General features: G+C 41.8%; 1 long non-coding RNA gene across 1 annotated transcript; it reads left to right on the plus strand.

Moving 5' to 3' along the window:
- The first annotated feature begins 2,990 nt into the window (after positions 1–2,990).
- LOC118665840 lies at positions 2,991–17,512 on the plus strand. The gene is made up of 3 exons (XR_004970745.1): positions 2,991–3,068; positions 10,438–10,595; positions 17,399–17,512. It is a non-coding gene; the product is annotated as an uncharacterized LOC118665840 (long non-coding RNA).
- The last annotated feature ends 4,869 nt before the right edge of the window (positions 17,513–22,381 follow it).

The raw sequence follows: 22,381 nt of genomic DNA on the forward strand, positions 1-22,381 counted from the left end.
AGTCTAAGGGACCTCTGGGACAACATCAAGCATAACAACATTCTCATCATAGAGGTACCAAAATGAGAAGAGGAAGAACAAGAGATCAAGAACCTACTTGAAGTGATAATGGCTGAAAACTTCCCAGACAAGATGAATCCAAAGAGGCCCACACCAAGACACATCATAATTAAAATGGCAAAGGGTAAAGACAAAGGATGAAACTTAAAAGCAGCAAGAGGAAGACAGTTAGAAACCTGCAAGGGAGCTTCCCTAAGGCCGTCAGCTGACTTCACAACAGAAACATTTCAGGCCAGAGGGGATTGGCATGAAATACTCAAAGTGATAAAAAGCAAGAACCTATAACCAATACTACTTTACCCAGCAAGGCTAGCATTTAAAATTGAAGGTGAAATAAAGAGCATCCCAGACAAAAAATATATATAAAAAATTTTATTACCACCAAACTAGTATTGCAAGAAATGTTAAAGGGTGTTCTTTAATAAGAAGAAAGAAAAACAGAAATAGAAAGAGGAACATAGGTATAAAGAATAGAATGGCAATAAATAAGTACCTATCAATAATAACTTTAAATGTAAATGCATTACATGCTCCAATCAAAAGACATAGGGTATCTGAGTGGATAAGAAAACATGACCCATATATATGCTGTCTATAAGAAACCCACTTCAGAAAAAAAGGTACACACAAACTGAAAGTGAAGGGATTGGAAAAGATATCCTATGCAAATGGAAATAAAAATTGTTTAAAAACCTGGGCAGTAATACTTACATTAGAAAAATTAGGCTTCAAAACAAAGACCATAACAAGAGACATTACATAATACTAAAGGGATCAATCCAACAAGAAGATATAACCCTTGCCAACATATATGCACCCAACATAGAAGCACCTAACTAAATAAAGAAAATCTTGGTGGACATAAAAGATGAAATTCACAGCAATACAGTCACAGTAGGGTATCTCAACACTCTATTGACATCAACGGATAGATCTTCCAGACACAATTGTCAAAATATCCGTGAAGCCAATTTGGCCATATCAATAAAAATTAAAATCTTAATACCTTTTGAACCAGAAATTCCACTTCTAGAAGTTTATACTGCAAGTACTATTATATAGGAAGTGAAACATTTATTGCAGTATTGTTTCTAATACTCAAATATTACAAATATCATAAATGACCATCAGTAATTAAAGTAATATATATATTACCTATGTAATATTATGCAGTCATTAAAAGAATAATATGTTGGGGAGGATCTCTAATATATAAATATGCATAAACACACATGATGAATAAACATGTACTTATTTGTATACAAAATTTCTGGAAGGATATACGAGCAGCTGTTAACAGTAGCTGTTGGGAAGAAATTGATTCATAGAGAATAGGTTAATGGAAACATTGCATACCCTTTTCTTCCTTTTAGATTTTTATTCATTTTTACTTTTTAATTTTTCATTTTGAAAAATGTTCGGACTTAGAAAAGCATTGCAAAAAATATCAAGGAATTTTTGTATTATACTTTTCGAGTGTTAACACCTTATAAAATCACCATATAGAAAATTAATCTTAATATAATACTATGAACTATTTACAGACCTTCAGATTTCATCAATTATGTCCTTTTTCTGTTCCAGATTCAAGTTTTCATGTTGTCCCCAATTTAAAAATAGTTCCTAACTTTATTTGACTTTCACGACCTTGCCCAATACTGTCAAGTTACTGTGTAAAAGGTACTAATTTCAATTTGTCTCATGTTTCCTCCTGTTGAAATTCAGGTAATGCATTTTTTGGCAAGAATAGCACAGAATCAGTGTTGTGTTATTCTCAGCTGATCATATCAGGAGGCATGTGATGTCAGTATGTCTTGTTACTGGTGACCTTAACTTTGACACATAGTTAAGTCAGGTTTCTCCTCTAAAAAGTTATAACCAAAGAACTTAAATGCATGTATGCATTACCCATGGACACAGACAATAGTGAGGTGAAGGCCTGGAGTGAGGTGGGAGCCATGTGGAGGGGGGCAAGAAGGGGCAAAAAGGGGGGGCATCTATAATACTCTCAACAATAAAGATAATTTTTTAAAAACTTATTGTTTCCCCCTACTTTGTGGGGATATACTTTGAGGATACACAAATATTTTTCTCAACATATTTACCCTAATAACTTCAGCATCTATTGGTGATTCTTGTCTACAATAATTAATGGTATTTACCAATTAGTAATTTTTATTTTCATCATTCCTTCTACACATTTTTCCTCCTACACTTATAAACTGGGTGTCTGTTGTGAGAGCCTTCCCTTTCCCACTTTAATTGCTTGTTTTTGTAAGTATTTATGTCCAGACTCATGGATATTTATTTTATTGTGTGTGTTATAATCTGACATTTAGGAAGAGCTCCTTGAATTTGGCCCATGTGTCCTGTCGACATGTCCCTATCATTATTCATGTCTTCTGCTCATTTTTCTATCAATTTTTTTGGACTGTTGTCCCTCAATGTCTAAGAGGTATTTTTAAAAATATATATATATTTTATTGATTTTTTTACAGAGAAGAAGGGAGAGGGATAGAGAGTTAGAAACATCGATGAGAGAGAAACATCGATCAGCTGCCTCCTGCACACCCCCCACTGGGGATGTGCCTGCAACCAAGGTACATACCCTTGACCGGAATCGAACCTGGGACCCTTCAGTCCGCAGGCCGATGCTCTATCCACTGAGCCAAACCGGGTAGGGCTAAGAGGTATTTTTAGATTTAAAGATAGTAACCCTTTTCTGATATATATGTTACAGCCTTCCTTTTGAATTGTACACTATGTGAGTATAATACTTTTTAGAACTTTAAAAAACACACTGGGATATGTTTTGTAGAAACTGAAAAGGAAAGAAGTAAAAATATGGCAAGTTGCAGGTTGGGAGTGATGTTACTTCAGTGTGTAGTGAGCACCTCTCCTGATCCTCAGATTTTGACTTGCCTTTTCTTTCAGGAACCCGCCCAGTAAAGCAGCAGACCTGTGCCAGCTGGGAGGCTTGGTGAATGGCCGGGTCTGAGCAACGGAAGGTGAGCCCTGACTCCCACTCTCTCCTCATCTGTTTTGGTACATGTGTCTGTGCAGTGTCACTGGTTCCAGAAAATAAATGGAAAGTTACACACATGACTCACTTTCCGTCCTTGTGGCCTCCTCATGCTCCGGCAAAATTGCAGGAATGGAGCTCCTGGAGGTCTTTCAGAGCTTCTCTTCTAAATATAAATGCAGGGAAACTAAAAATAAACAGTGATAAAGGTGAATTTTATTGGTTCCTAAAATATCAGTGCACCAAACGCGTAAATTTAGCTCTCAAGGAGTGAGGAAGACACAGGTGCCTATTCACTTCTAACTGGGATTTTACAAATGAGAAGAGAAGCTTTTGGAGGGTTGCTGAATAGCTAGAATATCTTGATTTTTTTTTTCTTCAGTCGTGCTAAAGGCAGGACCACAAGGAAATAGTTCTTCCATCATCTAATCTTTTTGTAGCAAGTTCCTTAGGGACACATAATGCACAGGAACAGAATTGAAGCTTGGTGAGTCCACCATGGCAAACCAGGGCCGAGAGAACGCCGTGATGAATCTCTGAATCGTCAGGCAATGAAGGGGCATCTGAACAGTGCGGTGTGCACAGAATCAGGGACCAGCCTGACAGTGTCTGTCCCACAGTGTACCATTAATACGCGTTTGAATAAATGAATAGAAAGGTATCCTGTACTGCCTTGTATTATTATTAGGGATCTGAAGGCTGGTGTTAAATGCTGTAAGAGCTCACATGAGAAAAGCAAGGCAGAGAATGAAGGGCAGCGAGACTCCTAAACAGACGCTCTGAGCTAGCCAGAACTGGAAGGACAGCCAGTGGGTGAGAATTAGGACAGGACCTGCCAGGACCCAATTGCACAAAGGGCCACAGGTGACAACAGCAGCAGATAGTCCAAGGCATTCCTGGGATGTGAGAGCCCACCCCTGCAAACAAGGTCAGGCCCTGCCAACACCTGTCCCAAATGCCTAACAGAGAAGAAAGCACACTTACCTACCGCAGGCAGTAGCAGACACTTAGAACCCAAGTTACATAGCCCATTGCCAGGCAGAGGCAATATTATCTTCCACTTCAAAGAAGATGGCTAGAATACTTACACAGCCTCAATATTATCATAAAAAATATTTTCCCCAGCTACTCCTGGCCTCCCCACTCTTCCAGACAAATACATCCTATATAACCAACCATAGACATTCTCTGAACAGGCTGTATCCTCATACTCTTCCACGCCTTTGTTTATCCTGTTCACATTGCCTGTGATACCATTCATGTATCCATCCATTTGTTCATTCAGGAACAAATTTATTGATTTGTTTCCCAATTGTGATTGATTTTTTGATTTGCCAATTTACTGATCACCAGTTATGTTCCAGGTATTGTGCTAAGCGCTGACAATATTGTGGTGAGCAATATTCTCATCTGTCTCTTAGGAGAGAGAGGAAGAGAAAATAAACAAATTGAAATAAGTATTTATTTACACATTGTGATCAGTTCTAAGAAGAACATGATTGTGCTAGGAGAGAAAATACCAAAATGGACTGACTGCGGAGAGTGCGGTTAGGAGAGGCCTCCTGGCTACCTACTCTGTGCAGCATTTCCTCACATTGATTCAGTCGCTTTTCTCTGCTTCATTTGCTTCTACCTTTGATTGACACCTCTCTTTTGTAGTTAATTGTTTCTATACCCAAGTCTCTCAGCACTCAGACTATTAGTTCTCTCTGTGGAAGGAGGACAGAGGGGAAAGCACATGACATTTAGAGTCAGAAGACCTGATGCTGAATTTGTCTTCCAGGTTACCTCTGGATACTTGACAAGTCATTGAATCTCATTATCTTAGTCTCAATTCCCTGGAAGCAGAGCTGAGGCTAAAAAGGCTGTGTCTAAGTATTTTGTTGGGGAAAAGACCCCAAAGAGTAGAAGTAGGAATGGAAAGTGGAATGAGAAAGGAGGAAGAGCCAACACAAGGATAGGTTATTGAGTTGGCCATTGCTACAGGTTGATGGGCCTCTGGGCCTTGGGAGGAGCCCTATGAAATGGGTCTCAGATGACTGAGGGGAGCATTTATCTGTTGGCCAATCTCCCACTGATTAAGGGAGCCCACATGAGCACAGACCCCTCTCCATTCTAAGTTTCACAATACACGAGTTTCCACCAGATGCAGCAGATCCTTCATCTGAGTGGTCAGAGACACCCAGGGCAGGAAGCAGGAGTGCAGAGAACTGGCTGATGAGGCAGTGACTGGAGTAAGAGGTGGGATGAAAGGGTTTAAAGTTGAGGCTTCTGATCCCCTCATCTATAAAACAGATGCAGTGATGATAGTGCCTGGCTTAGATGTGTGAGTTCTATGAGGTGCTCTAGAGTTCTGTTACTCTCCAGAACTTACCAACACTATGCAAACGTCACCACTGTGACCGTTATGGTTGTCTTCCGGTTTATACCCCAGGAAAGCATGTGGCAGACAATTAAACAAGACACAAATGTGAGTGGGCTGAGTAAGTAAGGGGAGTGGAGGAGCAAATACAGAAGTATCCCAAGCTCTTTATCCAAGCTTCCTATCAATGAGAGATAAATAAATATATCTTACTCAGTTACATTCACATTCCATTAGATTTGAATGAAGCAAATGATGGCAGGCGGGTATTTTTAAAACAGCTTATTTGAAAAATTCATTGAGGCCCTATTCTTGAGAGAAGAGAGCTGAGAGACGGTTTCCTGGCCTTGTAATGTAACCCCATTAATGTCCTTAATTTCCTTTGGCTTTTTCCAGTGTCTGACAAAATGCTCAAACAGAATCTGGGTGAGAAAATCATTCAGAAGTAGGAGATAGTGTTCTCTCTGTCTTAAAAGCTCATAAAACATGGGGAAAGCAGGGCCAGGCCAATTACCCTCAGTCAGAAACACGGTAGGCAGAGCATGTTGACATAGTCGTTAGTCACACATGGTAATGGGTTCAGTGAATTGAAGTCAAGCAGCAGCAACCTGGGGAGGTTTCGTTTCATTGCCACTTCATTTCCGGTAGCACTTGCAGGATCCGTGGCAGGCAGGGCCTGGCAGTGGGGCTGAAGGGGTGGTGAGAGTAACGAGAAAATTAACAGTGAGAGCACATGTCACAAATGTTATCCAGAGGGGTGCGCAGAGGTGTTAATGGAGCGTGGAGAATGGGTGCAGATGCAGTGCACCTTGCGGCCTGTAGGGGAAGAGAGGAAGGGCCAGTGCAGCATTCCGAAAAGGAGAGATGCTTCACCTAAGGCTCGATGGGGAAATGGACCTGAGTTGGATGTTGTCCTGGGGAGAGGGCATGGCAGGCAGAGAGAAGAGCCTGGGCAAAGGCCTAGAGGTGAGAGGGAGCATGGGGCACTGGAGGAATTGCAAGAGGGTCAGGGTTCAGAGTAGGAGGAGCATGCCTGGACACGGTGAGAGATGAGGCTGCAGCTGCGGGACTAGTGGGGGCAGGATCCTAAGGAGCCTTCTCTGTCAGAGGAGTGCATTTGAATTTGCCAAAGGAAAGAGGCAAAGCACAGAAGGATTTTAAGCAGTGGGATGGTGTGATCCCATCAATGCTCTATAGAAGGATAGCTCCAGCCATGTTGCAAGAGAGAGGAAGACAAAGTGGATACATGTGGGAGCAGGGGCTGGGTTTGGAAATGATTGTAGTGGCCAGTCTGAGGAGAGATGACAATGACCTTTGGCAGCGGAGTGGGGATAGAGAGGAGGTGACACGTTTCCAAAGGGGAGCCTACATGCTGGCGATCGTTTGTTTGGATGTGGAAGACAAGAGAGGAGGAGATGGTCAAAGTGAATCCCAGGATGTACCTCAGGTGCCCAGGTGGATGGTGGTGCCATTTGGTGAAGGAAGGAAGAGGTTCATAGCGAAAGTAGAGCAGAATTAGAAGAGTGGGAGGAGGAGACATCTCCTTGGAATGTCTTCTTTTTCTCTGTTTACTTTTGGGCACTGGATCCTTTTGTACTATTTTTGCACAGGAAAAGGGGTGTAGTCCTCAAAGTTCTTAGGACTCCCACATATGGCGATGCTGGCTGTGCCTGCAGAAGGGCATCTGGCCAAGGAGACTCCGTGGTGCTGAAATGCAGTGCACAGCTGGCTCCTTAGGGGTGGCTGGCCAGGGCCGCAGCTGTCTGGAGGAGGGGACACTTCCTGCTCAGAGTTTCCATTTGCCTCTCCAGATCCACTCCCCTCCATCCGCCCTCCTCTGTGGCCTGGAGGGCTGGCCTGGATGGACTGCATCCCTCACTCCCAACTTCTGGCTGGAGATCGAAGGGGAAAGAATTTGTTCTCTTGGCTCCCCTCCCCGTCCCCCGCCGCCCCCCAATTGGCCATTGTCTCTATTTCTTCCTTTGCTGAGTGTCACAGCTCCCATAGCTACTGTTGGGTTTTGAGTACAGGGTTCTCTCCCTTTGCCCCTCAGACCTGGGTGCTGACTGCCCACTGTTGCCAGCACCAGGGTACTGTGTGCCATGCCTTGTGGTTTCCCCTGAAACTTTCCCACGTATCTATAAATGGTGCCTTCCTTACGCTCCTCTCAATTATCCAGTTTTCAGTTGTCACCTCTGTCCTGCCAGGACCAGGACTGATTCAGAGTATTTTTCTAATTAACACAAAGCAACATCTCCACCCATCTCACCATGCACCTGTGGAGCTGTGCCAGTCATAGGGACCCCTATTTCTAATTCTTACCAGGGTGCTATATTAGCAAGGGGGCCCTATAGTTTCTGAAACCTGGGCCACCTTAATCCATCTGGAAAGTGGGTGCCAGACTTGCTTTTCAGTCTGACCCAAAGTTTGAGTAAGAGGGAAGAGAATCGTTATCTGAGTCTGTTCAGGCTGCTACAACAAAGTACCACAGACCCGGAGGCTTAAAACAACAGACATTTCTTTCTCGCAGTTTTACATCCAAGATCCAGGCTCCAACATACACCTTCCTGGTTCATAGCCAGCACCTTCTCGCTGTGGCCTCACTGCTGGAAGGGGCTTGGGATCTCTGGAGCCTCTTTTATAAAGGCACTCATCCCATTCATGAGGGCTCCCATGGGCTCCACCTCCTCATACTGTCACCTGGGGGTTAGAATTTCACATGTGAATGGGGGGTGGGGCACACGAACATATAGAGCACAGCAGCAGGAAAGAGGAAGATGCTCAGAGTCAGCAGACCGAGGGGAGAGGTGCTGTGGATTTGTCAGCGTCAGGTGTCAACATCCATCCATCAGGCTTTCCTTGGGAATTGAAAGTTGACCCTTGGGAATTGTTTGGGAGGAGTAGAATGGCAGCTGCTAACCCCCACTCTGCCAAGATGGACGTCTCCCCTTCTTTAAGCCTCTCCTTCTCCTACCCGACCCCCTCTTCCCTCACCATGGCCAAGTAAAAAGTAATCCTCATTTTCTATAATTTAACTCTGAAATCAGGTACCAAAGGATATGTTTCTTAAACTCTCTGGTTTAACAAGACATTATAAAAGCCCTTGATCTTCATTCCTTCATACTATAGAGATAGAGAAATTATTCTGAATGCATATTTTTAAAATGCACATAATATATGTGTATTTAGATCATTATTTGTTCACTTGTTCATCCATTCATCCATTCATTCATTCATTCATTTATTCTTTATTCATTCATCAAAGAGATATTGAATGCCACCTAAGACTGGATCACTGTATCTATTAGGTCCCTCACCTATTCCTAAAGGAAGAGGGGTGAAGCATGCAAGGACTACAGAAAGATGGGCTATACCAGTGGTCGGCAAACTCATTAGTCAACAGAGCCAAATACCAACAGTACAACGATTGAAATTTCTTTTGAGAGCCAAATTTTTTAAACTTAAACTATGTAGGTAGGTACATTGTTATTAACTTAATTAGGGTACTCCTAAGGCTTAGAAAGAGCCACACTCAAGGGGCCAAAGAGCCACGTGTGGCTCACGAGCTGCAGTTTGCCGACTAGGGGCTATACAAAGCCAGAATGTGTAAAAGACAGGTGGAGGAAAAGGGGAGGGGGGAGGCTGAAGCCGGCCCTTCCCCTGATGGCAATAAGGCTAAGTCCCCATATTTAAGATGACCCTGGGCAGGCTCACGTTCTCACTCCATGTTCACGTTCATTCCTTCCTCTCGCCAACAGCTCTGCCTGCATGGAGTAGGCTGTGCTAAAGGCCTGCATGTTGCCAGATACTTGACCACCTGCGTGTATGAAAGCTTTAGATGTTGCAAATGGGAAGCAATGGCCAAAGGAGCTAAGGAGCCTGTGAGCTTGTTCCCCAGTCCTCAGGAACGAGTAGACAACTCGTTCTCCAAGACTGAGGAAAAAGGAACGCATTACTTCATGGTTTTCCTGTGACCCTTTCCGGCATGGTGTGTGGTGCTGTGCTGAGCTACGGGGCAATGTTAAAGAGGCTCTGGCTTCTCAAATTCATTGCCTGAATATCTGGAATCTTTATTCCAGGAAGTCATACAGCTTCCAAGCAGCACAGATGAAATTAAGCTAAAATAAATCATTGCACTTTGATGTCCTAGGGAAATCCCAAGTATCAAGGCTCTCTCAGAGCAATAAATTGACAAGAGATCAAAGCTTGTTCGGGTTTGCTGGCCTTCCCCAGAGGTTCCCAATTTCCTGAGAACCAGGGGTGAGCAGAGGACCTCATTCAGCCTCAGCATTAGCCCTCTAGTTTACATGTGTTTCTCTACATCCAGCTATTGCTATGTGCACTGCAGTGTGGGATCTCCCACAAACTCTTCCTCTGCACCCCCCACCAAATGAAGGAGACAGAGAGAGAGAGAGAGAGAGAGAGAGAGAGAGAGAGAGAGAGAGAGAGAATGTGTGTGTGTGTGTGTGTGTGTGTTTAGAACTTGAATAAAGATCTGCTTTCCAAAATCTTCTATTTTTTTCTCTTTACTTGCCTCCTTTCCTTCCATTTTTCTTTTCCTTCTGTTCCTTTCTCCCCCTTTTATTTATTAAGTTACTCAATTATTCATTTATTACCTATATCTGGGATCTGAGCTTAAGCTAGCTAGCATCCCTCCCCCAGTAAGGATTTAGACTTAAGTCTGGGAATGCCTGGATGATTTGTGGGGTGGGCCTACCATGGGTCTGTATACCTGAGGGACAGAAGCCTCCGAGGAAGGACCCACTCCACCGGGAGAGGAAGTGGAGGACACCTACTAGGCTCAATTGCAATGGTCCAGGATTGGGGTGGCATTTGGGGTAGTCCTGATGTTATTTTGAAAACAGCACAGTGCTTATCACTCAGATGTCTTCTGGCCTAGCACCCAGGGACTTGTGCCTGAGTCTTAAGTTGAAGGTGTTGGAATAAAAGGGCAAGTGAAAACTAAAATAGATTTTTGCTCAAATGTCTCTAGGTGACAGAAAACAGCAGCAGCTGCTACAGCACCAGCCTCGAGCCAGGCAGACATCATTGTCCTGGACCCTGGGCAGGCACAGCTTTGGCATGAACAGTGCCAAAGGCAATGCCTCAAAAGGCCACTTTGGGGTCAGCAGCAATGGAGACCTCAGCCCGGTAAGCACAAGCAGGTGTGCGTGTGACAGCAGGGCCGTGGTGCTCAGTGCCTGTAGAGAATCACTGGAGATTCCCAGACTTTGAGGAATAAACTTGATGTGAGGATAGATAGTTAGTTGGAGCATCCACACAGTGATTTGGGTAAATCTAGAAAACACTGCTTTGTGTCTCATATTAATTAAGGCCTGTTTCACTCCAGATAGCTGAGTTTAGGGGACATGGACTGTTGCCTATTCCTTAATTCCAGTTTAGTTCCAAAAAGGATTTGCAGAAGCTTTGCATGAAAGCCTGTGATATCAAAGAGCTGCTATTTTTAAAAAGAAGGTAAAGGAGCCATAGTCAAGAAATAAAGACTGGAAGGAAGGAAAGAAAAAAGATGTTGCACTAGAAAGCCTAGTCAAGCCCATGTTTGTGGTGGATTTGAAACCCCTGTCTCTTTGGGGTTGAATTCCTGAGGATGCAACTCTATGCCTGATCAAGATCCGAAAAAAGATGAAGTGCAATTATTCAGATGGAGATGTCATTTCCCTCCAAATGTATTACTGTGCCCAAACAGAACGGTTCCATACCGTGCTACCTGGAGCATTGAATTTAACTTGAGCAGATTGTTAGAAAGTACTGATTATTGCTTCTCTGCCCCAGTGCTGCAAGTAGCAATAAAGTGCAGCAGACTATGGGTGCAGGGCCGGCATTTGAACATGGGTCTTTGGTTCTGTATCCTGGTTGCATAGGCTCCTGACTGGCCATAGGTCTGGAATGGTCATTCACCTGGATTTTTTTATAAGCACTCCAGAAGATTCTGATGCTCAGCCACTTTTCAGAAATTTACTCCCCGAAACCATCTGTCTCAGCTGGAAGGCTCAATGGGTGAATCATCTCAGGTTAAATGGGGACAATAATATAGGAATCTAATTGCTGAGTAAGATTGGAAAATAAGAAGACAAGTCCCTGAACAAGGAGCACACAGCATGCTGGCAAATTGAGGCAGGTATCAAAGAATTGGCAGTTCTTTTTATTTAATCCCTTTATATGTGTTTATATGCCCCAAGCAAACTCATTCCTACAGACACCATCAAGGGGGGAACCGGCACTAGATGGATCCCATGTGGGTCCCATGGACAACTGCAGTCGGAATGTCCAGAGTGAGCAGAGCAGACAGGCCACGTCTGTCTGTCTGGGAGGCTACACACGTGGCCTGTGCCCCGCTCAACCGGAAAGGCCGAGAAACATGCCAGCTGACCCATGGCCCTTTACAATTTCAAAATTACTGTAATTAAACATCTCCAAGATTGTCTAAGGTTCCCAGAGCATTATGTACAACTAGAAGGTTCCTGAGATGACAAAGGAGAGAGCAGTAAGGAAACAAGAGAGCATTATAGGAGAGACAGTAGCAAAGCTTGGGCAGAAATGATCTTACACCTTTGAGACTACAAGGAGAGCCCCGCTAGGGAAAGGAGAAGAAATCACATTTATTAAGCACCTAATACGTGCGTCATTCTGTTTTCATGTATACCTTGTCTCATTTCATTCTCAAGTAGCTCTATCCATAGATATTTTTATTCTGTTTTACAGGTAAGGAAACTGAGGCTTGGACAGGGCAGGTCATTTATCCAACGCGACTTAGACAGTAAGAAAGAACCGGGACTTGTAATCCAGGCCTATAAGCACACAGAGTCCATGCCTAGCTCATTGTATACACACATACACGTGTACCTATATGTAGTGTAGCAAATGCATGGTAAGTTCCAGGCTCTGTCCTAAGTGACTGACAACTATTAACTCATTTACTTCTCACTATGACCCTAGGAAATAACCGCCCTGTTATTTCCAGTCCACGGATGAGGTAATTGAAGGAAAGAGATAGCTTGCGAAGATCCCATTTCTGGTGGCAGAGCTGGCTGCCTGGCTAAGAGCCCGTTCTTTCACTATGACTCTGTCGCTACGTGAATGGAAGCACATTTTCTGAGCACTTACTCTGTTGGTACTGCTTTGAGTACTTTAAATTTATAGACTTGTTCAGTTCCTGTGGTTGGAGGGGTCTACACATTGAAGGTCTGTAAGGTCCATAATTATAAGTGTGGGCTCTGGAGTCAGTCCCAGTCATTTACTAGTTAAATAACCTTGGGTAAATCATTTAAACTCTCAGTGGCTATTTCCTAAAGTGGAAGTTCCAATTGTTTCTATTTTATAGATTTGTGGTAGAGATTAATTATTATGCATAAAGTACTTAGCATAGTAGAAAGTCTGGCAAGTAGAAAGTGCTGGAGGGTGTGTGTGTGTGTGTGTGTGTGTGTGTGTGTGTGTGTGTGTGTTTTAAGACAACCAAGGAGCTTGCACTTAGTACACAGGGTCGTGAGGGTCAGCATCTACACGGTACTGTGGCCTTGACTTACGTCTCCTGCAGGGTCACCACCAGCTCCAGGACGGGCTGCTTGTGAGTGCTGTCCTTTGGCAGGCCATGCCTCACCAGGGTGCTGGCTGCCCGTTGCTATTTTAAGCTGAAGAGATGAGTTGGCTGTAACCCAAGAAAAAAGCTGAAAGGGGGAAACTAGAAGTGACTAAGAGGCTGCAGGATGCCAAAAGGAAACTTGTCCACCCAAGACCAGAGAGTGTATCCTTGATAAGTACCTCAGTCTCTGCATCCTTGAAACTGAGACTTGGCTGCCTAGCAATTAATCAACATTTCAAGGCTATTTGACATGGCAAGAAATAATAAATGACTCCGTGGTATCGAGATGACTGCTTGGCCTCAAGGCCCAGCAAGGATGATGCATTGAGGGATCCCCCTGGCAACCAGGAGGCGGGAAGCCCAAGGGGAACAAGGCCAATAAGCAGCAGCCTGGTGTACCGTGGCTGTTACCAGGTGGGTGCTCACCCCTCCATCCTCTCTCCAGCTTGGCTCATCACTTTGGAAACCTTGGGGTCCTGGGGATTCACTTGGGGGAGTGGGGGGTCAGGAACTGTGAGCCAAAGTTCTTCTATGTAAGCTGGGCCTTCAGCCCCAGGAGGAATGGCTGCTTAGTTCTGAACAAATGCTGAAGAATGGGGCTGAAGCTGCTCAGTTTTCATGATCGCCTCCATCTTCAGTGTTCCTCTCTGTTTGCCTTGTGCCTCCCACAATACCTGCTGAGCTTTTGCACACATTATCTCCTTTGCTGATAGGTGTCATTCTTTGTATTTTATAGACAAAGGAACTGTGGCCCAAAGATGTTGTTTAAATTGCCCAGGAAGGCACAGAAAGGAAACAGGTCTGGAAAGGTGGCCAGAAATGTGGGAGGGGCCAGAGCATGTAGGAGCCTCTCTGTTTTATCTTTATCACAGAGCAAAGCAGCACCATTGAGAGGTTTTAAGCATGAGCAGGACAAAAACAGACTTGCATTTTGAACAGGACGCTCTGGCTGCTGAGTAGAGAATGAATGAAATGGAGATGAGTTATGAGTCTAATGCAGTGGTCCGGGTGAAAGGAGATGGTAAATGCAGGTGGTAGTGATGGAATGAAGTGAATGAATTCCAGAGATATTTGAAAGACAAGGGCCTGCTTGCTTTTCAGGGGACCTTGGAAAATAAGTGCATCTTCTTTTCATCAAGTCTTGCAGAGAAGAAATGGTCAAGACAAAGTAAGAAATCTCAGATTCTGTGCTAGCCAAAGAATATATCTTGAAATTCCCCAAGAATTATTATAAAAGGCTTGGTGCTTTATTTGCAAACGTTTCAGAACTGTAGTCTAGGCAGTGAGCAACTAAAGACTATTGCACAACTTGAAGTCCTTGGAGAGGAATTTGGCTGGAAGATCTGAGAGCCACAAGAGCTTCTAGATGCCTCCCCTGTCCAGCATTCTTAGTGCAGAGCACAAGGCCTTCACCCCAGAAGCCACATCTCACTAAGGGACAATGCTAACTCCTCCCTAATTCTGCAGGTCAGTGCTTTTAATCTGTTCTATTTCCAGCATTTTACCATAACCCATGTCAAGGTAAATGGAACTGGCAATGCTAGATTTAGGAGGAAGGAGTGAGAAAGCTAAATGGAGATCTTGGCTGAGGATCCAGGGAATGAACCCGACAACCAGCTGGCGCTAGACATTGAAGTGTGCAAGCAGGAAACTTTTTGGAAAGCAAGGAAAAAGATGCAGATTAACTGAGCCAAGTAAGCCCTAATTGTGTAAAGATCTCCATTGAGAAACTAGAAGAACCTCAGACGAGAGCATTTTATGACTGAAAGCTGAGAGTTGGTTAGAAGAGTGACCTCTACATTTTCAGAGATAAGTTAGACTCCAGTACAGGAGCTGGAACCTCTTTGTTGCTCTCTTTGGCTGAATGAGTGAATGAATGAATGAGACCACTAGACTAGAGCTTGGTTCAGCCCCTTGCATTGGTTTGGCCACTTTATTCAGCCACTGCCTCAGGAACATGGCTCCTGGTTTGGAATTCTGCTCCTACAGGTCTTCATGTGGCTGAATTCCTGATTACTAGGAACTCTCCAGTACATTCCTTACTTTCCCTGGAGCACTTACCACTCTGTGACAATCTGTTTTCTAATTTGCTTATTTATCTATCATTGATAGGTCTCAAGTCCCTGACAGCAAAGATTGTATGTTTATGCAAAACAAAGTCCCTGGGACTATAACAATACCTGGCCTAACAGGCACTCAGTATTGTTAAATGAAGGCCATTAGCTGATAAATCAGGAAGCTGAACTTTTATAAACATGCAAAAGTCACCAGTTGGAAGATGGAAAATTCAGTCAAATAGTTCATTTAATGTTTATGGTGTGAACCAACTAGTTAGAACAATTTTTTTTTTTTTTTTTTTTTTTTTTTTACATTTTGTTGGTTATTATCTTAGACTGTCTCAGGGAGTGGAGCATGTGCGTATTTATAGGGAAAAAAATGTAATGCACAATATATTAATGTCAAAAAAGTAATGTGCACTGACAAAATAAGCTGTATTAGAGCACTTTCTCAGTAATATCATACAAAAAAGTGCTTATCCAAAAGTGTGAAATAAAGCAACTACCAATTTGTTACTTCATATATAGAAAGCTATTTCTGCTTCTCCCAGGTTTTTCTAAGTTTACAAACAACCACTTGAAGTTACAATAGCCTGAATATTTTAAATAGAACATTTTTTGAGAGCACAACTATTGCCATATGTCAGTTATAGTTGAGGTTCAGACCCAGGCTCCTGAAACAACAACAACAAAACCCATGAAAAACACAGCAGGAGGGGAATTCCAATTAGTCACACCCAGGGAATAAACCAAACAACCATTGCATAAGGATAAGCCCTAGGATATCCAGGTCCTTTTTCCCTTCCCCCTTCATGGGCCAGAGATAAGACACTCCTGAGATTTCAAGCTGCAGGCTACCAGAGCCAGGGTGAGCGAGCCCTGCTCTACAGCATCCTCAGCAGAGGTCGGGATGCTGAGGGAACTGGCAGATGCTTTGTGTTGGTCAGGTTGTGTTTCAGTCAAGAACTACCCATCAGGAGAGCCTGGCAAATGTGAATTGCTCAGCAAACCCCCACCCCTCAATCCTTGCAACTGTGTACAAGCTTCTGAGCTATTATGCACAAAGCTCATCTGGTTAAAAGCGTCTGCATAGAATTTCAGGCTGCTAATCTGTTTTCTAAATTTCTCATTAGCAATTTCCTCTTACCTGGAGGCTAGTCAGGGTAAAACTGAAAATCAGAGAGATACAGGCTTGTGGCTTATGGCTCTCTCAGTGGATTGTTGCTTCTCCCTCTTCCTGCCACTCTTTGGGCTGGAAGAAAGAAAGGAGGAGTCAGGAGGGTAAGTTTCCATCTTGCTGTAAATCTCCGTTTGACGGGATGTAAACTGATGGACTCTTTCTGGAAAGAATGTCATAGTATTTGTGAAGAGCCTCAGGTAGGTTAACTCTGATAACAAAAATACACCCAAAAGCAGAATGAATCAAACAATAGAAGTTTGTTTCTTGCACACATAATAAATACTATCTAGGACAGTGATGGCGAACCTTTTGAGCTCCGCGTGTCAGCATTTTGGAAAACGCTAACTTAACTCTGGTGCCGCGTCACATATAGAAATTTTTTGATCTTTGCAACCATAGTAAAACAAAGACTTATATTTTTGATATTTATTTTATATATTTAAATGCCATTTAACAAAGAAAAATCAACCCAAAAAATGAGTTCGCGTGTCACCTCTGACACGCGTGTCATAGGTTCGCCATCACTGATCTAGGAGAATATATGCCACCAGCTTCTATCTTTAATATATGGCTTTCAAGTTTGTGTGGAGCACATCTCCATTCTGACCAGCTGGAAAGGTGAGAAACACGGGAGACTTTCTAGGACCAGGCCGGGGAGTGACATATATCACTCCTGCTCAAATTACATGAGGCCAAGTTCAGTCAACGACCGTATCTTACTGTAAGGGAGACTGGGAAATAGCGCCTGTGTGTCCAGAAAGAAGAGAAGAATGGCTAGCTGTTTCAGCTAGAAACTTTTAAAATATAGCATATACACTTTAACCCAATAATCTAGGAATCTGTTTTAAGGAAATGTTCAGAAATTCAGTCTGTGGCAGACCTAGTAGTCTTCCCCCCCCTCAAAAAAACTGTTTTCTCTTTTTCCTTTGTAATAGAAACTGTCCATTTTTTGCCAGTGCATGGCCATTTGGTAAAAAGAAAGCTCAGCCCCTCTTACAACTAGGCATGGTATATGACTAAGTTCTGGCTTGTGAAATTCCTATGGCAATTCCTAAACTCAGTTCCTAAAAGATTGTCTTTCCTTTCTGCTTGGACTCTCCTCCATCCTTCTGCCCAGAGCGTGGATGTGAAACCTAGACTCCTGACGCCATTTTGCACCATGAAAATGAAGCCTGCCGCCTAGAGATGTATGGAATCAAAGGTCTCTAGAAGTCCAAGAGCAGAGCCCCTAATGCCCACTTCCAGTTCGGAGGTAAGAGAAAAACAAGCTTCCTTCATGTCCAAGCCACTTGTTTGGGTCTCTGTTATCAGAGCCAAATCTAATCCTAACTGATGTAAGCCAGGGGATTTTTCTTCCAATATTTTTATCTTTTTCATGCTTTTCTATTTATAGAATGATGCCAATTTGCTAAAATATATTCATTATAATTCATTGGGTCATATTATCATATAATTAAATGGGGGATTCTAAATGGGAGCTGTCTTCTGAAAGTTGCAAGCAATGCCACCCTTTAAAGACTGAGATTTCAACTCACTTTTCTGGAAGACCGTGACTTCGTTTTACAAAAGACCACATAAAAGGGTCCTTAAGGTGCACAAAGTAGAACAGTAAGAACCCGCCCACTGTTAGTGTGGAAACTGTGTTATTCTAGTTTGAAAATGGAATTTGTCGTATACAATTGGGCCAATGTCTTCAGATTTCTGTGTTTGTTTTGGGTTCTCATTGTTGTGGCTTTAGGTCAGTGATGGTGAACCTATGACATGTGTGTCAGAGGTGACACCCGAACTCATTTTTTTGGTTGATTTTTCTTTGTTAAATGGCATTTAAATATATAAAATAAATATCAAAAATATAAGTCTTTGTTTTACTATGGTTGCAAAGATCAAAAAATTTCTATATGTGACACGGCACCAGAGTTAAGTTAGGGTTTTCCAAAATGCTGACACGCCAAGCTCAAAAGGTTCGCCATCACTGCTTTAGGTGATGGTGGGGCTATAAAGGGGAGAGAGAAATGCTTTCTGGGTGAAATGAATGGAGACAGGGCTGTGTTTCTGTTATGGCTCTTTCCTGTGCAAGGTAGTGTGTGTAGTTGGCTTGTTTTAGTGGGCCTGTTGAAAATGAGGAGAAAGGAGAAAATCTGAAAGGGGTGATTTTGTGAGGACTTGGAGAAGAACATGAGTCCTGGGTGCTTCAGAACTGTTGGAAAGGAAATTAATGGAGTGTGATGATGGAGCATTAGAAGGGGTAGCAGAACATGTCAGATAGGGTGGGTACCATGATGTGAGTTTGTGGGAAAGTGTTCAGACAAAGGACTTAAATGTGCAGATTTCCATAGGAAAACAAGCTCCAGATCCTTGTAGTCAGCTGCCTCCTAGTATCTCCATGTGGATGCCCTAGAGGTATACCATCTGCATGGATACCCAAACCCCTTACCTGTGTATAGTCGCTAACCCCTCGGCCCTTTCCCCTCCCACCCAAGCAACCACCAAGTCCTAATCATTATTCCACCTTCATATCGTCAGGTTACCCACTCCTTTCCATCCCACTGACACTTTTTAATATCTGCTTTTTAGACCACCACAATCTCTTGTGGGAATTTAAGCAACAACTTCCTACTTAATTTCCCCTACCTCGGTTTTTCCTGCTCCAACATAGTCTCTACATTTCAGACAGTATCATCTTATTTTCAAATATCTGATCAATAATAGGAGAAAATTCATGGGAAATGTGCATTTTATTTTTCATAAAAACCATAAATGAGAAAACATTGCCAAAACATGTTTAAATTCTTAAATTGGTGGATACCCCGTTATCCCTAATTACCCTCCTATTGAGTTACCGCTAATGCTCTACTCTCTTCAGTGTACCAAATCAATACTATAATGTGGTTTTTAAGTCTAATTTTTAATCTCCTTGGTTTTTTATTTTTTTGTGCCAGCCCTTCAAGGTTACTGCTTTCCTTTTTTTTTATCTTCATTTTTTCACTCACATTGAAATGCATTTGCATTACTCAGAGCAGCCCTTGGAAGTCTTTAAATACATGCATAGAGCACACATATTATTCTAAACATATTTTGTAGACCTGATTGCACTAGGCAGTCTTCAATAAAACTGTCATTGTAGTTACTGCTATCCAAATGGTGACTATTTGTGTGGAATTAAGCATCACTTTCATCTTTCTAGGCTTCATCAATAACATGAAACCAGCTGGCCTATTCCTGTACCGTACCATAAAACTTTCTTTTAAAAAAAAGTCTGTTCATCACCTGAGATTCAATTGTTTTGTTTCATTTCACCTTGCACTCTTTTCTCCTGATTTTCTGGGTTACTAATTACTTGACTCATCTCCTACTCTTATTTATAACTCCTCAAACTGGATGCATCCAGCTGTTTTGACTTGGCTTTTCTCCTCACCTACACTTCCCACTCACCCTCTGTGCATTTGTCTGCTTCTGGCCACCCAGGTAAATTAGCTACCTGCTCCAATCCAGTTCCCAGCACAGACCCTCTGAAGACCATCATTCTGTCAAGTCCTTGGCTTCCATAGCTGTGATCTAGGATTAGTTTAGATCTAAGATCTTTCTCTGCCCTAAAATTCTTTAATATCACTATCTATAAGAAGTTATGTGAACACAACTTCATTTTTCAGCCCCTGACTTCTAAGTTTTTGAAGAAGCTCCTAATTTCTTCAGTAAGTATTTACTGGTATCTGATGTGCCTTGCATCTTGGTCTGATGGCTCTCCCAGCCTTCCCTGGCTTCTTCTCTCTTTCCTTTCATGTAGGCATTTCCCCTAATAAAAACTTCCCATGTTTAATTCCAGTGTGGCATCTGTCTTGGAGAACCAGGACTAAAACTGGTGAGTTTTGAAGTGTAGTACCCTCATCACTATTCTTCCTTTCTTTTTAAAAAATTATCTACCTAAAGCCAGACGTGATTTTTTTTTCAGTTGTATTGGGCTGTAATATACATACAATAAAATTTACCCCTGTAACTATAATGTTTGGTGATTTTTGACAAATACATACAGCCATGTAACTACTACCACTCTAATCAACTCACAGAGTATTTCCATTGACCTAGAAAGTTCTCTCATTGATTCCCATACTCAATCCATAGCTTCAAGCAAACTCTGCTCTGCTTTCTGTCATTATAATTTTGTCTATTCTAAGATTTCATATAAATGGAGCCATACAATATGTAGCTTTGTGAATGACTTCTTTCACTTAGCATACTATATTTTAGATTTATCATGTTGTATGTATTAATATTTCATTCTTTGGTATTGCTAAGCAGTATTCCATTGTACCATAATTTTTTTTTAGCCATTCACCAGTTTTTTCCAGTTTAGGGCTATTATGAATAATACTACTGTAAACATCTATGTAAAGTTTTTGTGTCAATATATATTTCCACTCCACTTGGACAAACACCTACAAGTGAGAATGTGAGGTCATATAACTATATTTATTTTATAAGATACTGTCATACTTTCTTCCAAAGTGACTGTGCCCACCATTTTATATTCTCATAAACAGAAAATTGCAGTTACTCCACATCCTCATCAACTATCATTAAACTTGATAGTTTAATCTTTTAAAATTTAGCTATTCTAGAGATTTTTTATCTCATAATATCTCTTTCTGGTTTTAATTTACAATTCTCTGATCACTAATGATGATGAGATTCTTTTAATTTAATTTTGACCATTTGCATATCTTTTTGTGTCTATTGAAATGGTGTAGCCTTTTAAAAAATGGGCTATTTATCTTATTATTATTGAGTCATGAAACTTTTTTATGGATGCCAATTATTTAATTTATATTTCTGAATAAAAATGGCATTTTATTATATATGTACTAGAAGGATGTGAGGTTTCTGGGTTAATAAATTATATCTCTACTGATATAATATGAAATCACAGACTAACTGGAAACTTATTAAATGCCCACCTGTGCTTGGGGATACACCCTGTGAAAATGCAACTGAAATAAGGTCTATTCAGCAGGGTCTGTCCCTACTCTGTGATCATCTGACACCCACCCTTATCCTCCTCTACTCCTAACTTCGGAGAACAATTCTAAAATCAGTTACCAGTGGTTATGAATGGGCATATTGAGTGAATAAGGGAATGAATGATGGATAACTGTGAATAATCCACTCAAATTAAGCAGGGCCTGGGCCAATTCTGGTTAGCAGGAAACTTGCCATGATTATTTGACTAAGATTCAAACCAGCTGCTGGTGGGTAATACCTACTGGTTCTGAAGCCCCTACTCTGAGCCAGACTTGCTGCATGTTTTATTTTGAATCCTACAGCCATCCTTCAAGGAAGGGTTATTCCTTTTACCACCCTCATTTTAGAGACACAGAGGTTGATGATCAGTAAGTAAGCTGAAATAACCTTGTTCAAGAGCATGTCATCAGAAAGAGGCACACTCAAACCCAGACTTGTTGCAGATAGAAAGATTCATTGTTTTTTATGGCCGAGTCATATTCTATTGTACATATGCACCACTTCTTCTCTATCTTTTCCTCTGTTGATGGAAGGTTTAGGTTGCATCCATATCTTGGCTATTATAACTAACACTGTAATGAACACATGGATGTATATGTCTTTTTGATTTAGTGTTTTGGGTTTTTTCTGATAAATACACAGATGTGGAATTGCTGGATCCTTTTTGTCTCATTATATACAGCCTTTGTTTTTGAAATTTATTTTGTCTGGCAGAAATATTGTTACATCAGCTTATTTTGTTTGTTTGTTTTCATTTTCATGAAATATATTTTTCCATTCCTTTACTTTTAGTCTATGTGTGTCTTGATCTAAAGTGAGTCTCTCATAGACAGCATTTGTAAGGGTCCTGTTTTGTTATCCATTTCGCCACTGTATGTCTTTTGATTGGAGCATATAATCCATTTGCATTTAAAGTAATTGTTAATAGATTGTGTATTTATTGCCATCTTATTATTTATATTTTTTATCTTTTTTTCTTCTTCTTCTTAAAGAAGATCCTTTAACATTTTTTGTAATACTGGTTTGGTAGTAACAAACTCCTTTAGCTTTTTCTTACCTGGGAAGCTTTTTATATGTCCTTTAA

The sequence above is a fragment of the Myotis myotis genome, unplaced genomic scaffold, assembly GCF_014108235.1.
Source record: "Myotis myotis isolate mMyoMyo1 unplaced genomic scaffold, mMyoMyo1.p scaffold_m19_p_11, whole genome shotgun sequence".
NCBI lineage: Eukaryota > Metazoa > Chordata > Mammalia > Chiroptera > Vespertilionidae > Myotis > Myotis myotis.